The sequence below is a fragment of the Mustela lutreola genome, chromosome 16, assembly GCF_030435805.1.
Source record: "Mustela lutreola isolate mMusLut2 chromosome 16, mMusLut2.pri, whole genome shotgun sequence".
Lineage (NCBI taxonomy): Eukaryota > Metazoa > Chordata > Mammalia > Carnivora > Mustelidae > Mustela > Mustela lutreola.
Window position 1 is genome coordinate 21,020,025 of NC_081305.1, and position 15,749 is coordinate 21,035,773.

Here is a 15,749-nt window from a genome sequence, read left to right on the forward strand (position 1 = left end):
TGACTCACATTGAGGTCTTTTATCCATTTTGAGTCTATTTTTGTTTGCAGTGTAAGGAAATGGTCCAGATCCATTCTTCTGCATGTGGCTGTCCAATTTTCCCAACACCATTTGTTGAAGAGACTGTCTTTTTCCACGGGACGTTCTTTCCTGCTGTGTCTAAGATTAGTTGACCATAGAGTTGAGGGTCTATTTCTGGGCTCTCTATTCTGTTCCATTGATCTATATGTCTGTTTTTGTTCCAGTACCATACTGTCTTGATGATGACAGCTTTGTAATAGAGCTTGAAGTCTGGAAATGTGATGCCACCAACTTGGTTTTCTTTTTCAACATTCCTCTAACTACTCATGGTCTTTCCTGGTTCCCTGTAAGTTTTAGGATTATTTGTTCCATTTCTTTGGAAAAAAAAAAAAAAAAAGATGGATGGTATTTTGATAGGGATTGCATTAAATATGTAGATTGCTTTAGGTAGCATAGACATTTTCACAATATATGTTCTTCCAATCCATGAGCATGGAACATTTTTCCATTTATTTGTGTCTTCCTCAATTTCTTTCATGAGTACTTTATAGTTTTCTGACTACAGATTATTTGCCTCTTTGGTTAGACTTATTTCTAGGTATCTTATGGTGTTGGGTGCAATTGTAAATGGGATTGACTTTTTAATTTCTCTTTCTTCTGTCTTGTTGGTGTATAGAAATTCAACTGATTTCTGTGCATTGATTTTATATCCTCACACTTTACTGAATTCCTGTACAAGTTCTAGCAGATTTGGAATGGAGTCTTTTGGGTTTTCTACATAAGGTATCATCATCTGCAAAGAGTGATAGTTTGACTTCTTCTTTGCCAATTCGGATACCTTTGATTTCTTTTTATTCTCTGATTGCTGAGGCTAGGAATTCTAGTGCTATGTTGAATAGCAGTGTGATGGTGGACATCACTGCTATGTTCCTCATCTTAGTGGAAAGGCTGTCAGTTTTTCCCCATTGAGAATGATATTCACTATGGGTTTTTCATAGATGGCTTTGATGATATTGAGAAATGTATCTTCTATCCCTACACTTTGAAGAGTTTTGATCAAGAAAGGATGCTGTACTTTGTCAAAAGCTTTTTCAGCATCTATTGAGAGTATCATTGGTTCATGTTCTTTCTTTTATTAATGTATTGTATCACATTGATTGGTTTGCAGATGTTAAAGCAGCCTTGCAGCCCTGGAATAAATCCCACTTGGTCATGGTGAATGATCCTTTTAATGTACTGTTGGATCCTATTTGGCTACTATTTTGGTGAGAATTTTTGCATCTGTGTTCATCAAAGATATTGGTCTGTAATTCTCCTTTTTTAGTGGGGTCTTGGTCTTGTTTTGGGATCAAGGTAATGCTGGTCTCATAAAATGACTTTGGAAGTTTTCTTTCCATTTCTATGGTATCGAACAGTTTCAGGAAAATAGGTATTAATTCTTTAAGTGTTTGATTTGGCTCCCGGGAAGCTGTCTGGCCCTGGGCTCTTGTGTTTTGGGAGATTTCTGATTGTTTCAATCTCCTTACTGGTTATGGGTCTGTTTAGGTTTTCTATTTCTTCCTGGTTCAGTTTTGGTAGTTTATACATCTCTAGGAATGCATCCATTTTTTCCAGGTTGCTGGAAATTTGCTGATGTATAGTTGCTCATAGCATGTTCTAGGTGTTTGTATTTCTTTGGTGTTGGTTGTGATTTCTCCTTTTTCTCTCATGGTTTTATTTATATGGGTCCTTTCTCTTTTATTTTTGGTAAGTCTGGCCAGAGGTTTATCAACCTTATTAATTCTTTCAAAGAACCAGCTCCTAGTTTTGTTGATTTGTTCTATTGTTTTTTTGATTTTTATTTCATTGATTTCTGCTCTGATTTTTATGATTTCTCTTCTCCTGCTAGGTTTAGGCTTTCTTTGCTGTTCTTTCTCCATCTCCTTTAGGTGCAGGGTTAGGTTGGGTACTTGAGACCTTTCTTATTTCTTGAGAAATGCTTGTATGGTTATATACTTTCCTCTCAGGACAGCCTTTGCTGTGTCCCACATATTTTGAATAGTTATTTTCATTCTCATTTGTTTCCATTTATTTTTTCAATCCTTCTTTAATTACCTGGTTGACCCATTCATCCTTTAGTAGGATGCTCTTTAGCCCATGTATTTTGAGTTCTTTCCAACTTTCTTTCCTCTTGTGATTGAGTTCTAACTTCAGTGCATTGTGGTCTGAAAATATGCAGGGAATGATCACAATCTTTTGGTACCAGTTGAGACCTGATCTGTGACCCAGGATGTGATCTATTCTGGAAAGTGTTCCATGTGCACTAGGGAAGAATGTTTATTCTGATGCTGTGGGATAGAATGTTCTGAATATATCTGTGATGTCCATCTGGTACAGAGTGTCATTTAAGGCCTTTATTTTCTTGTTGATCTTTTGCTTGGATGATCTGTTCATTTCAGTGAGGGGGGTGTTAAAGACCCGTACTATTATTGTATTATTGTCGATGTGCTTCTTTGATTTTGTTATTAATTGGCTTATATAGTTGGCTGCTCCCATGTTAGGGGCATAGATATTTAAAATTGTTAGATATTGCTGGACCCTTTAAATATTATATGGTGTCCTTCCTCATCTCTTATTATAGTCTTTGGCTTAAAATCTAATTTACCTCATATAAGGATTGCCACCCCAGCTTTCTTTTGATGTCCATTAACATGGTAAATTGTTTTTCATCTCCCTCACTTTAAATCTGGACATGTCTTTGGGTCTAAAATGAGTTTCTTGTAGACAGCATATTGATGGGTTTCAGTTTTTTATCCATTCTGATACCCTGTGTCTTTTGATTGGTGCATTTAGCTCATTTACATTCGGGGTAACTATTGAAAGATATGAATTTAGTGCCATTGTATTGCCTGTAACTGTTACTGTTTATTGTCTCTGTTCCCTTTCTGGTCTACTACTCTTAGACTCTCTTGTTGCTTAGAGAACTCCTTTCAATATTTTCTGTAGGGCTGGTTTGGTGTTTATAAATTCTTTTAATTTTTGTTTGTCCTTTTTTTCTCCTTCTATTTTCAATGATAGCATAGTTGGATATAGTATTCTTGGCTGTATATTTTTCTCATTTAGTTCTCTGAATATATCATGCCAGTTCTTTTTGGCCTGCCAGGTCTCTGTGGATAAGTCTGCTGCCATTCTAATATTTCTACCATTGTATATTTCAGACTCTTGTTTTGAACTGCTTTCAGGATTTTCTCTTTATCATTCAGAGTAATAAGCTTTACTATTAGATGATGGGGTGTGGACCTATTTGTATTGATTTTGAGGAGGGGGTTCTCTGTGCCTTCTGGATTTTGATGCTTGCTCCCTTTGCCATTTTAGGGAAATTCTCTAGTATAATTTGCTCTAATATACCTTCTAACCCCCTCTCTCTTTTCTTCTTCTAGAATCGCAATTATTCTAATATTGTTTCATCTTAAGGTATTACTTATCTCTCATATTCTCCCTTCATGGTCCAGTAGTTGTTTGTCTCTCTTTTGCTCAGCTTCCTTATTCTCCATCATTTGGTCTTCTATGTCACTAATTCTCTCTTCTGCCACATTTATCCTAGCAGTAAGAGCCTCCATTCTTGATTGCACCTCATTAATTCCTTTTTTGATTTCAGCTTGGTTAGATTTTAGTTCTTTTATTTCTCCAGAAAGGGATTTTATTTCTCCAGACAGGGTTTCTCTAATATCTTCCATGCCTTTTTTGAGCCCAGCTAGTACCTTGAGAATTGTCATTCTCACCTCTAGATCTTGCATAATACCAATGTCTGTATTTATTAGGTCCCTAACTGTCGGTACTGCCTCTTGTTCTTTTTTTTTGTGTGTGTGGTGAGTTTTTCCACCTTGTCATTTTTTCCAGATAAGAATATATAAATGAGAGAATAAAATACTAAAAGGGTGGCAAAGACCCAGAGAAATATACACTAACAATCAGAGGATACCCCCAACCAGGGGGAGAAGAAAGGGGGTAAAATGAAATTAAAATACCTATATATATGTATATATATATATATATGTAATAATATATAATATATATGTAAAAAGAAATTTTAAAATATATATGTATTTTATGTATTTATATATGTATTTTAATTTCTTTTTACATATACTATATATTATATATGTATTTTAATTTACATATATAATTATATTTAATTTTTTAATTTATATATAATTTATATATGTATTTTAACTTATATTTTTTATTTTTTATTTTAATTTATATATTATATATGTAAAATACATATATATGCATTTTAATTTCTTTTTACATATATATATTATATATTACATATATAATATATATTATGTATTATATTATAAATATATAAATGCACACACACACACACACACGTGTCTGTGTGTATAGAACGGAGCCACCCACTTGATTTTGGGTGTATTTTGGTCTCTCAGACGAAACTACCTCCCAAAATTTTAAAGAAGGAAAAAACCTATATATATACAAAGTAAGGGTAAACATGATGAGGGGATGGAATATGACTGTAAAGTTGAAAATTTAAAAAAAAATTCTAAAAAGGAATTGATAAGATAAGTCGGTTGGAAAAAGAAAGAAGAAAAATGGCAGGGGGAGAATGTGCTCAGACTAGAACAAAACTCTGTGCTAGATTTAGGGTGTATTTTGATCTATAAGAAGAAATTGTATCCCAGTTTTTTTTAGGAAAAAAAAAAGCCCTATATGTATACTAAAAGTAAAGTAAATAAAATGAAAGATAAAATGTGACTACAATAATGGAGGCTTAAAAAGTTGTTTTTTGTTTTTTTTTTTTTTTTTAAGAAAGGTATTGTTAAGGTAAACTAGTTGAAAACATTAAAAGAGGAAAGTGGAAAAGTTAGAAAAAAATAGAATAAGAAAAAAATAAAATTAAAAAAATTCAATTTTAGCTTTACAAGACTGAGGGATCATTGGGAGAAAGCCATGAATTCCATGCATTGCTTTCCCTCGCTTGGCGTTCCACTGTTCTCCTTGATTGGTGAGCTTGGTCTTGGCTGGATGTTCTTGTTGATCTTCTTGTGGAGGGGCCTATTGCTGTGATTCTCAAATGTCTTTGCCTCAAGCGGGATTGCACCACACTTGCCAGGGGCCAGGCTAAGAAATCTGCTGGTGTTTGCTCTCAGGAGTTTTTGTTCCCTGAACACTTTCCATAGAGCTCTGGAGGATGGGAATGAAAATGGTGGCTTTCCAATCTTCAGTCTGGAGGAGTCGAGAGCTCAGGGCCCCACTCCTCAGTGCTCCCTCAGAGAAAAGGGGTCAAACCCTCCCATCTCCCTGGTCTCTGGCCATGCTCTGGGCTCACCCGGCCTGTGACTGAGCATTTTTGTCTCCGGTGCACAGCCCTGTTTAGAGTCTCCTAAACCAGTAGATTCCTGCCTCTAGAGAAGGAAGGTGAGTCTCCCTGGATCTGCCACTTGTGGGGTCCCTGCTCAAAGAGCAGTGATCTGACTGTGTTGTGGATCACAGTTTAAGGTAACCCCAAGCTGAGATGTTACTCCTCTGTCTCTGTAGTCAGCTTCCCCGAGCCAATACCTGAGAGCTCTGCCACACTTAGACACCCTATGATCTTTCAGTGACCCCACAGATCCTGAGCTCACACTGTCCCTGAGAGGGCTCCACCACTGCTTAGCCTCTGGAGCGATATCCCTCAGTGAAGCAGACTTCTAAAAGTTCTAATTTTGTTCTCCACTGCTCTGCACTGCTTGCCGGGAGCCGGCCCCTCCCCCGTAGTCTATCTTCCTATCACCTTGGATTCACTTCTCTGCATGTCCTACCTTTCAGAAAGTGGTTGAATATCTGTTCCTAGAATTGCTGCTCTTCTTCTCTTCAATCTCATGTTGAGTTTGTAGGTGTTCGGAATGGTTTGATAACTATCTAGCTGAACTCCTGTGAGCTGATATCATTTCAGTCCGCTACTCCTCTGCCATCTTGACTCTTTCCCTTCAGTTATTATTTATATACTTAACATATATATCTTAGTAAATATTCAAGGTGATGTTAAAGATATGTTTTGTTTTTATCATGAGGCTCAGAGAAAGAAAGAAACAAAGATAGAAATCAGAGGCAAAACTGCTCTTTGGTCCGCTGTTAATTGGGTACAGTAATATAGATTTATTCCTTCCCAGCAGGATCAGTCCATGACATCTTTATAAGAGGAAATTTTATATTATAAGTAAAAGCAACCAACCTGTAAGCAAACAGAAGTTGTTTCACATTATCCCTCCACTATATACTGTGTGATCTTCAGCTCATGCTTTGAACCCTCTTAGCTTCTGTTTATATTAAATGGAAATCACAATATTACCTAATTAATGATTTATAGTGAGGTTAAATGAGTTGTTTAACTTAACCCAGTGTTAGGCACATGAAATTGCTTATTAAATCTAAGTATTATCATTAATCATATAATTAGTAAAAACATTTATTCTGGTATGCTTGAAAATGTATATTCTACAAACATGAGGGTGTTCATGAAGATTACTGATGCTTTAATGCTGAGAGACCTCTCTAAAAGTCTATAGGCCCGTTAATGAAGCCACAGTAGATAGTAATTTGCCCTTTGATGACAGGATATTTTCCTCCAGTTTATATCTCTTAAGAACCCTAGCAGAGGCTCCAGCATATCATATATGTCTTGTTTTATATTTGTTTATGACATCCTCTTGTCACTCCTCTATGACTAAAGGGATACATCATTTTTCCTTTAAATTTGATTTCCCATGGCAAGCTTCAAAAAATTCCATAGTCCTGCACTTTAAAGTATGGATAAAATAGGATAAAGCATCTGTCTCAGGATGGAAATAGGTAGCATACCTCTCTCTTGGCAGACTTATTAATAACAGTAATTTTTTCTATAGAGACTCCATATGGGCTTCAGTATTTTCAACAGAATGTCCTAGAAGGCCATTATCAATACATGAGAGGGGTTGAACCCTCTTTTACAATCTAGCTCTAATTGTCTCATCATAGTTACATTGAAAGTGAGACACAAGGAATTTACCCATGAAAATTAAGATTTCTGGTTTCCCAAATTTATATTATAAAACTGTGAAACTGTGTAGGGCAAGATATTGAAGGAAAGAGAAGTGGCATTTATAGGTTACTTAAGTTTTATCAAATCATGGCATATATAATGTGAATTCTTCATATCATATCACACTAATTACAGAAGTTATTTATAGAAGAGGATACATGTAGGAAGCAGCAGCACTGAGATATAAGTCTTAAATCTTTAAAATTATTTTTCCTTTATAATTTTCTTCCTTTGACCATGCAGTTAACCACCCCCCTTACATCTCATCTAAAAGACAAATGTCTAATTTCCAGTGTCCTGAGGTTATGTGGTATGTTTGAGGTTATATAACAAGTTAGTGACAGAGTTGGGTGTCTTTCTGAATAGATGATGTGCATTTGCCAACTGAGACTGAAATCCTCACTCTGATGTTTTCTTTCATAAAAAGGGAACATATACTTGTCCTATACTGAAAATATTTACTTAAAATTAGAAATGGGTTAAAACAGGATCTTGATATATTATCAGAAGAGTTTAGGTTTAAGATTCTTTTAGAGTGTGTTAACAGAGAACACTTCCAGTCACTTACTTAATGTCTTTGGTGCTGCTTTGATGCCTCTGGAAATATGTTGCATGAACTGTGACAGTTCATTCATTTTTTTCATGTTTTTGATTCAGTTCATCTAAGCAGAATCTTTATTATAGTATATCTTAAAGAGGACAAGTCTTAGGAGTGGATTCCCTTATTAGGTAAACAACCCATACCCCAAACACACAACACACACACACACACACACACACACACGGAAATAGAACTGTGTTTCCCTGTGAAAAATGTTGTTTCAGGCAATTTTTACACTGTAAGCACAGCTTCCCATATATAATTCATCTACCACCAAAGGGACACACTTTAAGGATAATGAACATCAGTAGAGGTCTCTTCTGCAAAATCTTTAGCCTACTGAATGGTAATCACTTTGAGCTCTAGTGATTCTTCTAGTACACTTCCTATAGGAAGCACAGAATAATTGAGGGCAGACAGGGACTACAATAGGACAGTGAGTGTGTTTCTCTGTCATTGTTGCCAGGATATTAAGCACTAAATGATGTAAACTATGTGTAGTAAACCTTTCTGAAGGTTTTACCCCTGTCGTTTGATACTTTGGTGGATGATCTCTAGCCAGTCAAGAGATAATGGTACCAGGAGGCAGTTGTATCTGGTGGCAAATAACAGAAATTCTAAGATATGTCTACTAACACTAAAGTCTACTCCTTTTACTTCTTAGTTTTCCATATAAAACAAATAAGTTACCTACTTAACCTTCATATCTTCATTCCTAAAGTTGCAATAATAACAATGCTTAAGGAAGGTTGTGTTTTAGAAATGAAATAAGAATCTTTAAAAAGTACTTGGCATAATGCAACAAAAATGTTCAATAAATTATTCTTACTTGTACCACAGAGCACTATCTTTAATGCTTAAAAAACCCTGTGAAAGAAAAACCATTTTCCCCATTTTATTGATCTAAAAAACTGAACCTTAAGGTGGTACTGTAATTGACAAACTGTTAAGTGTTCAAATCAATTCAAGCCCTAGTCTGTTAAGTTCTAAAGCTTATGTGTTTTCTGCCCCATAAAGCATGGCATTACTGTAACACTCAAGAAGTGGTCATAGGAGGTAAATGAACCTGTTAGCAAGGCACCATTAGAAAGAACAGCTCAATTTCAACACTGCCAAAACTCTGACCATTGTGTTTGGCAGACACGCTTCAGCTTCCAGATGGATAATGTTGAGCCAAGCCACTAATCAGGTCAGTAGGTCAACCCAGAGGAAGTGTTTTGCAGCTAATGTATCCTGGCAGATCTATCAAAATGTGTTCATGCTCAAAATCTGGTACCCTACAGGGCATATTAAGGGCCTTTCAGTGCAAAGGCAAATGATGGGAAATGCATATCTTCAAAATTCCCCATGCTAAGGTCACTTTGCTCATGCTTTATGGAACAAAACTTCAGATGTCAGTCATATATTTGCACAACATTAAAGAGATGAAGCCATGGCCCCCGTGGGACATTTTGGAGGTCTAGATGTTCTAACATTTGGACAAAGTATGCATCAGGATTTCACTCTCTAGAATAATGTAGAGAATGTCTGTTACAGGGACATGATATAGTGAGAAGAAATACCATGTACTTAAGATATGGGCCAATGTGGTGCTATTTCTGGCTCTTATCACTTGTTATCTTGGACAAGTTGCTTATTTCTCCTGACTCTTGCCTGTATCATATATAAGTTTTATGTGACATTAATACAACATAGAGTTGCTATGAGTAATAAGAGAGGAAAAAACCTTTAAAGCAATTGACAGTTATTGGTATAGAGCACAACTTCAGTTCATCATTGTTCTCATTACCATCTTGGAATTAAATCCCTGAAGTTGAAAATCTCTGTAGGGTCAAACATTCTATGTAATGTTTTGAATCTGATTTACGAAGACTGTACTGACTGGATCTGTAGATGTCAAAAACCCAGCAATGAATTGATTTAACTGTAAATTAACTGCTACCAAACCAAAGTGACCATCAACAATCAAACAGTCTTGCTTTGTCTTTCTCTTCTACCTCATTCTCTCCTTGCCATAAAACGCATGTTACAAAAAGGTTCCCAGAAAATTGTTTCGTAGAATGTGAACTTTTTTTTCTTCACATATACTCACCATTCCTTGCTAAACATAGTTTTTGTTGTTGTTGTTGTTAAATTACAAGTGCTTACTGTAGCTTCTAAAATGGACTAGGTATTCAATACATACATGGTAAATAAATGGGCAGTACATTTAGAGAAATAATGAGCTAGGTGGTTGAAACAATAGTACTTTTAAATATGGATTAAGAATAACACCTCCTCATGATTTTACTGTTATTTATAAAACATGTCTTTTTTTTTTTTTTTCTGTGATAATTCCCAACTATTCTGTGATTTAGTCAGGTCAGACATCATCATAGGTAAATGTCAGTTCAGAGGTCATAGATAGCTTTCTGGAAAGAATTAATCGGCTGGGGTTAAAACATAGATTTTCCTTTCCATGTTCATTTTTTTTCTCTTCCATATTACATGGTATTATAAATGTTTATTATGAAGAACAGTGCCTAAGTAAACAAACCTATCTAAACCTGAAGTGAAAAGTTATTTTAGTGTTTATAGACAGCAAAAGTCTATTCAATGTGCATCATATCCTGGATTTGTTCCCTTTAACAAGTATGCCAGCAATGCTCAACATTAATTGTTCAAGGTTCAATGACTTGAAAATGACTTTTCTTAAGACATCTATCATTGCATTATCTAGATACTTTATCATATTTGGTACATTGCTTTGAGTTCCATAACTAGTAGACTAAAATAGTAAACAAATAGACCTTGGATAATATTTCCTAGGTAGTAACTGTTATCATATTTCCTTTTCTGTGGTACTCTCTTTGTTAGTATGCATGGGCTTTACAAAATAGGAGAAACATTCCCTGAAAAGAGTGCTTACTTGTTTTTAAGCAACTTTAATGTCAACTGTATCCCTCTCCAGTTATTTTTCATAATGTCAAAGAAATTAAAGTTGATCTTTTTCTGATATATATATTTGAATTTGCCAGCAGCAATATTATAGGGATATATGAGATTTAGGGAGTCTGCTACTTACTTGATCTATGACCATAGGTGAGTCACATTTCTCCATCTGTCAGATAGGGCTAGTAATGATCTATATCAACTGATTATTGTGCATGTGTAAAGACAATGTACTATAAATTAAAGTGATGAAGATATTATGCTCATTACTGAATTAAATTTATTATTTCCCAATGAGTATATTTGTTTATTCTTCTGCCCACAAACCAGTGTTTTATTCCTAAGAATCAAAAGATCTAAAAATTATTTAAAAGTCTAGGAATGGAGGAAAAAATTCGAGAAATGGAGACTTCTTAGTCAGCACCTTCAACTTTTACAACATACACACACACATAATTGCAATTTTGTCACACTTTCCTCTTTCACTTGGTTTGTATTCCTAAGTGTGTAATGTAAAATCTGCAGAAAGCTTGATCAAGCTAAATTTAGATTTGTACAAGCCTCATGGCATTCAGATGAGAGAAGAGGACAAAGAAGAGAAACATTATTTATATCTGTCTTGTGTCATTTAATAATCCAAAAAAAAAAAAAACCGCAAACAAACACAAACAAACAAAAACAAATTTTTATCATAGGCATTTAGCCCTTATTTTGTAAGTGAGAATATGGACATTATCAAACTTACGTGATAAGACAAATCTTATAGAACCATTAAATAATGGTTTCAGCAATCAAGCTAACTCTCATCAGACTGAATTCCAACCTTCTTCCTTATACACTGGACAGTGAGACCTTTAAGTCTCTTTTAACATATTGGACTCTGAATCACACACACAGGCATCACCAAGTGTTAAGCACCAAATATGCACAATTACTATTCTCCATCTATTCTCCTTTCTTTCTTGTCCTCCAACCAGTTTCTAATTTCTTGCCTTTCTTACTCTGAAATCCCATTTTACCTTGACTCTCTTGATTAAAAACCATTAACTTCTCTCTGGGTGATAATCTGAGCTACAGTTTAGTGGCACTTTGATACTTCCTTGTTACCCAGAGGCTCTTTACATCTTTACTGGCCATTCTGACCATACTGGGTCTCTATAAAGAAAAGCAGCCTAATTTTACCATGTAGCCATCTTTTGATTGCAGAAACCAGTGAACATATCAGATTTCTGTCTAGGACAAAGACTTGTTAATGCACCTGAATTTATTATGCTAAATTGTATATAATACTACCTTGAGGTTTATTATCTACTTAAAAAAAAGAATCCTTGTCTAGGACACTGGTTATCTGTACAGCTACTTTATAATTTTAGATTTCCATTTTTGTGTCAGAAGAACTGAATATTCATTATGAATTCTTATTATTTGCAAACCAGAGAGTCCTTGTAGGGTGTAGCCCAGTATTTCCTAGCCCACTTCAGCCTATGGAAGGCTCAAATTTGATACATCCTTACTGCAGGTGAATAATGGCAAAAATAAAAGGAAAGGTAAGTAAAATAATTTGCTTAGCAGCGTGTCTTTGCAGAGGGGTCTAAAGGAGAACTAGTTATGGATATATATTTTCACGAGTGGCCTGAATTTAGGCAATAATGAATCATAATCCTACCTCTTACTGGACAAATAAATTTATAGAAACTAAAATGCCTTAACAAGTCATATAGCATTTATCAGAAGGAGAAGTTTTAGAATCTAGAAGTTCTGTTTTAAAGATAAGTGATTTTACTCCCTAGCCACATAACAGTGGACAGTCTCATGTGGACCTTAATTAAAGCCCCCTACTGCAAGTTTTCTTCTAATTAGATATGCACACTGCTGTAAATGAGGGATGCTCCATATTTTTCTGGACCTCATAAGAGTATTTTGAGTCCAAGTTAGATACTCTAAATTAGTACTAAGAGGCTTAGCTAGTAGAACATATTGTATAACATATATATGAACTAACAGACTAAGCATAACAAATATTTTAAAAGTAACTCTACACATACACCAGACACCTTCCTTACTATACTGTCTGCTTTAATCCTCACAAAATTAGATGTGGTAGTACTGTTACAACTGTTACCAAGAGACAGACTCCATATGAAACTTATGATGGCCTTTGTTCTAAGTACAAACACACACACATAACTGCATGAACTCATTTAATCTTCATAGAACTCTGCGAGGGAGGCATTATTATTTTTATCTCCATTATAAAGATGTGGCAATAAAGGCCCAGAGGCACTAAATAATGGTTATTTAGTAGGTTTCAGTTGAATGTCTCCTTTTACTGGACAGTACATATGCACAGGGGATATAAAGTGCATATGGAATATGAGGTCCTAGAGACTTCAGTCTAGAACAGAAGGCAGATCGAAACTAATAGCACCCAGAGTTATTACTCATTAGCATGAAACTGCTATAATGAAGGAATACAACATGGAATATATAATATAGAGGTAAAAGCTGATTTTTGGAAGAGGTAGGTTTTTTTCTTTAAGCCACTGTAATAGATGAGATCCCAGACAAAGGTGGAGGGAAGGGATAGAAGGTTGTATTTGAACTGAACACATGTCCAGTGCAGGACATGAAAAGTGGATAGGGTAAGTTCTGGTATGGTATAAGTGGAGTACATACTAATATTTCCAAATTTTATTATAAAAAATAAAAATAATATAAAATATCTCACTAATACCTCTATCTTTATATAGATTATATGTCAAAAGTCTCTTGTTTTGGATATATTGGTTTAAATAAAACATTAAAATCAATTACATCTATTTAATTTACTTTTTTAATGTGGTTACAAGAAAATGTATAATTACACATGAGACCTTTCTTTTGTGGCTCATACTATAAAACTACTGGCTGGGCAGGCTGAGAAAGGGTTTCAGACTAAAACAAATGTCAGGAGCTGGAGGAGGAGAAGCACACCTATTGAGGCTGCAGGGGGTCAACTCCTGGCACATGGCAAGGGATGAGGATGAACATAGAGGCAGGGTGAGGTCAGACACCTAGAACTTGGTGTCAGACACTAGGGTCTTCTTGCTTCTTTACTCAACCAATCACAGCAGTCCTATCTCTCCAAGAGCTCTAATATATCCAGAGCCATGTTCCTTGAGTTTACATTCTCCAAAATGAGCCTCTCCCAAAGACTGTACCAAAAACTGAAGCACAAGGAGAATAATTGATATCTCTCAGTTCCCTGAAAGAACAAGTTTTGTTTTGTTTTTGTTGTTGTTGTTTTGCCAGAGATGGGCACTGGAAAAATAGTATAATTTGTTTTCTTACCCTAACCTCTCTCCTCTTTTTCCACCCTTTTTTCATGGTTTTCCATCTTTTTTTTTTTTTTTTTTTTCTATTTGCTTTTACCTAGTGGCAATTTTCAGACAAACTCCATGAGAAGATCCCTGGGGTCCACACTCACATTGCTTGTACTACACCCCACCACTTTCACAAGGAGCCAATTGTATCTCAATGCAATGAATTTGTTATCCAGAGCTTATTATATCCTTCTTTGAGTTTTAATTATATCATTATGTGTTTTCCTGGGATAAACCAAGGAAATTCACTGAAGCAGACACGATACTAAATGAATGTTACAGTTATTACCTTAACTAAATAAATAAAAAGAGAGAGAAAAGGAAATACCTAGGAAATATAAAAAATGCAATCAAAATTTGTTATAATATATAGAATAATGATCATCTTATGTTCATAAGTAGCAAAATCTATTTTTAAAAGAACGTGTGTTAGAGAGACACAGAGAGACCATCAGATAAGGTAGAGGTGAGGTGTCAGTGTCGGCAGCTGTGCTTTTCTCTTTCATTAAAAATAACTGTGTTGGCTGGATTTAGAAGAAAATTTCTATTGGAATTTCCCTCTCTGAGTCCATAGGGCCATAGGGGCTAAAGTGACCTATGTTATTTTTACTGATTTACCACTCTATGAAAGCCTAGTTAAAAATCAACTTCCTTCACAAAACTTACCTAGGTAATCTTTGTAATAATAAAATTTATTTGCTTTGAATTCTCATGTGATTTATTCTGGGGCTTCCTATTGCTTTCCTGCAAGGGGTATTTGTAATACTTTGTAATACTTTTAGTTCTTTGTATTACATTTTTTTTATTCATCTATCTACCTATATCCATTTGTTTTGGTTCTTTCTTTCACCTACCTTCTCTCTCCTATTCTCAGCTTTTTATATATTAAACAAAATGTAATGTCTATTATTCTGTCACGTAACCTGAACATGGCCTTGTGGCTGTCAAATTCAATCTACTTGGAAAGAAAGTATGTAAACATAAGAGCTGCCATAGCTACATTGTGGAAGGAAGGATATGATTCAGGGAAAATGAAAAAGAGCAGAATTCATGAAAGAAGTACTGTTTCAAATGATTGCTGATAAATAAGTAAATGCTTGTCTTTAAAATAGTGAGAAAAAAATCCCAGATAAGAACAGCAAAGTTTAGTATAATGAAAAAAAATTATATTCTGAAAAATACACATAGTTCAGTGTAGCAGAACACAAGGGTATTAGCATTTTGGAGATGAAGTTGGAGAAGTCCAGGGTTTCAGTTAATTCCATGTTAAATAATTTGGGCTTTACCCTATAGACATAGAGAGATATAGAGAGACAGTAGAGACATTTATACAAAGTGTTACATAATTTGCATTGTTCTTGAGAAAGAGTATTCTTGCAGTAGTGTAGAGAATGCTTCCTATATGCACTACCTTATTATTTATTTCGTAAAAAATTCTTAAAGAATGAGACCTCCTATTTTCAATTGCTTTCTTCCCAAGGGACCTAGCATAAGTCTCATCATAAATGGGAATTTATTCATCTCTATCCAAAATAAATGAATATTATTGAAGCATGATTCTTTAATAAGTAGAACATGTACTTTGGCACAACCCAAATCTAAGTTATAATGTGGTCTCAATTTTTAATAGTTGTACATCATTATTGAGCCTCAGTTTCTTCATCTGTCAACATGGAAATGAAATATCCAGTTCAAATGTGGTCCCTGGTGCACAGACATCCTTCGTTCACTCTGTTTATTCATTGATGTGTATGACTGTTTTTCGTGG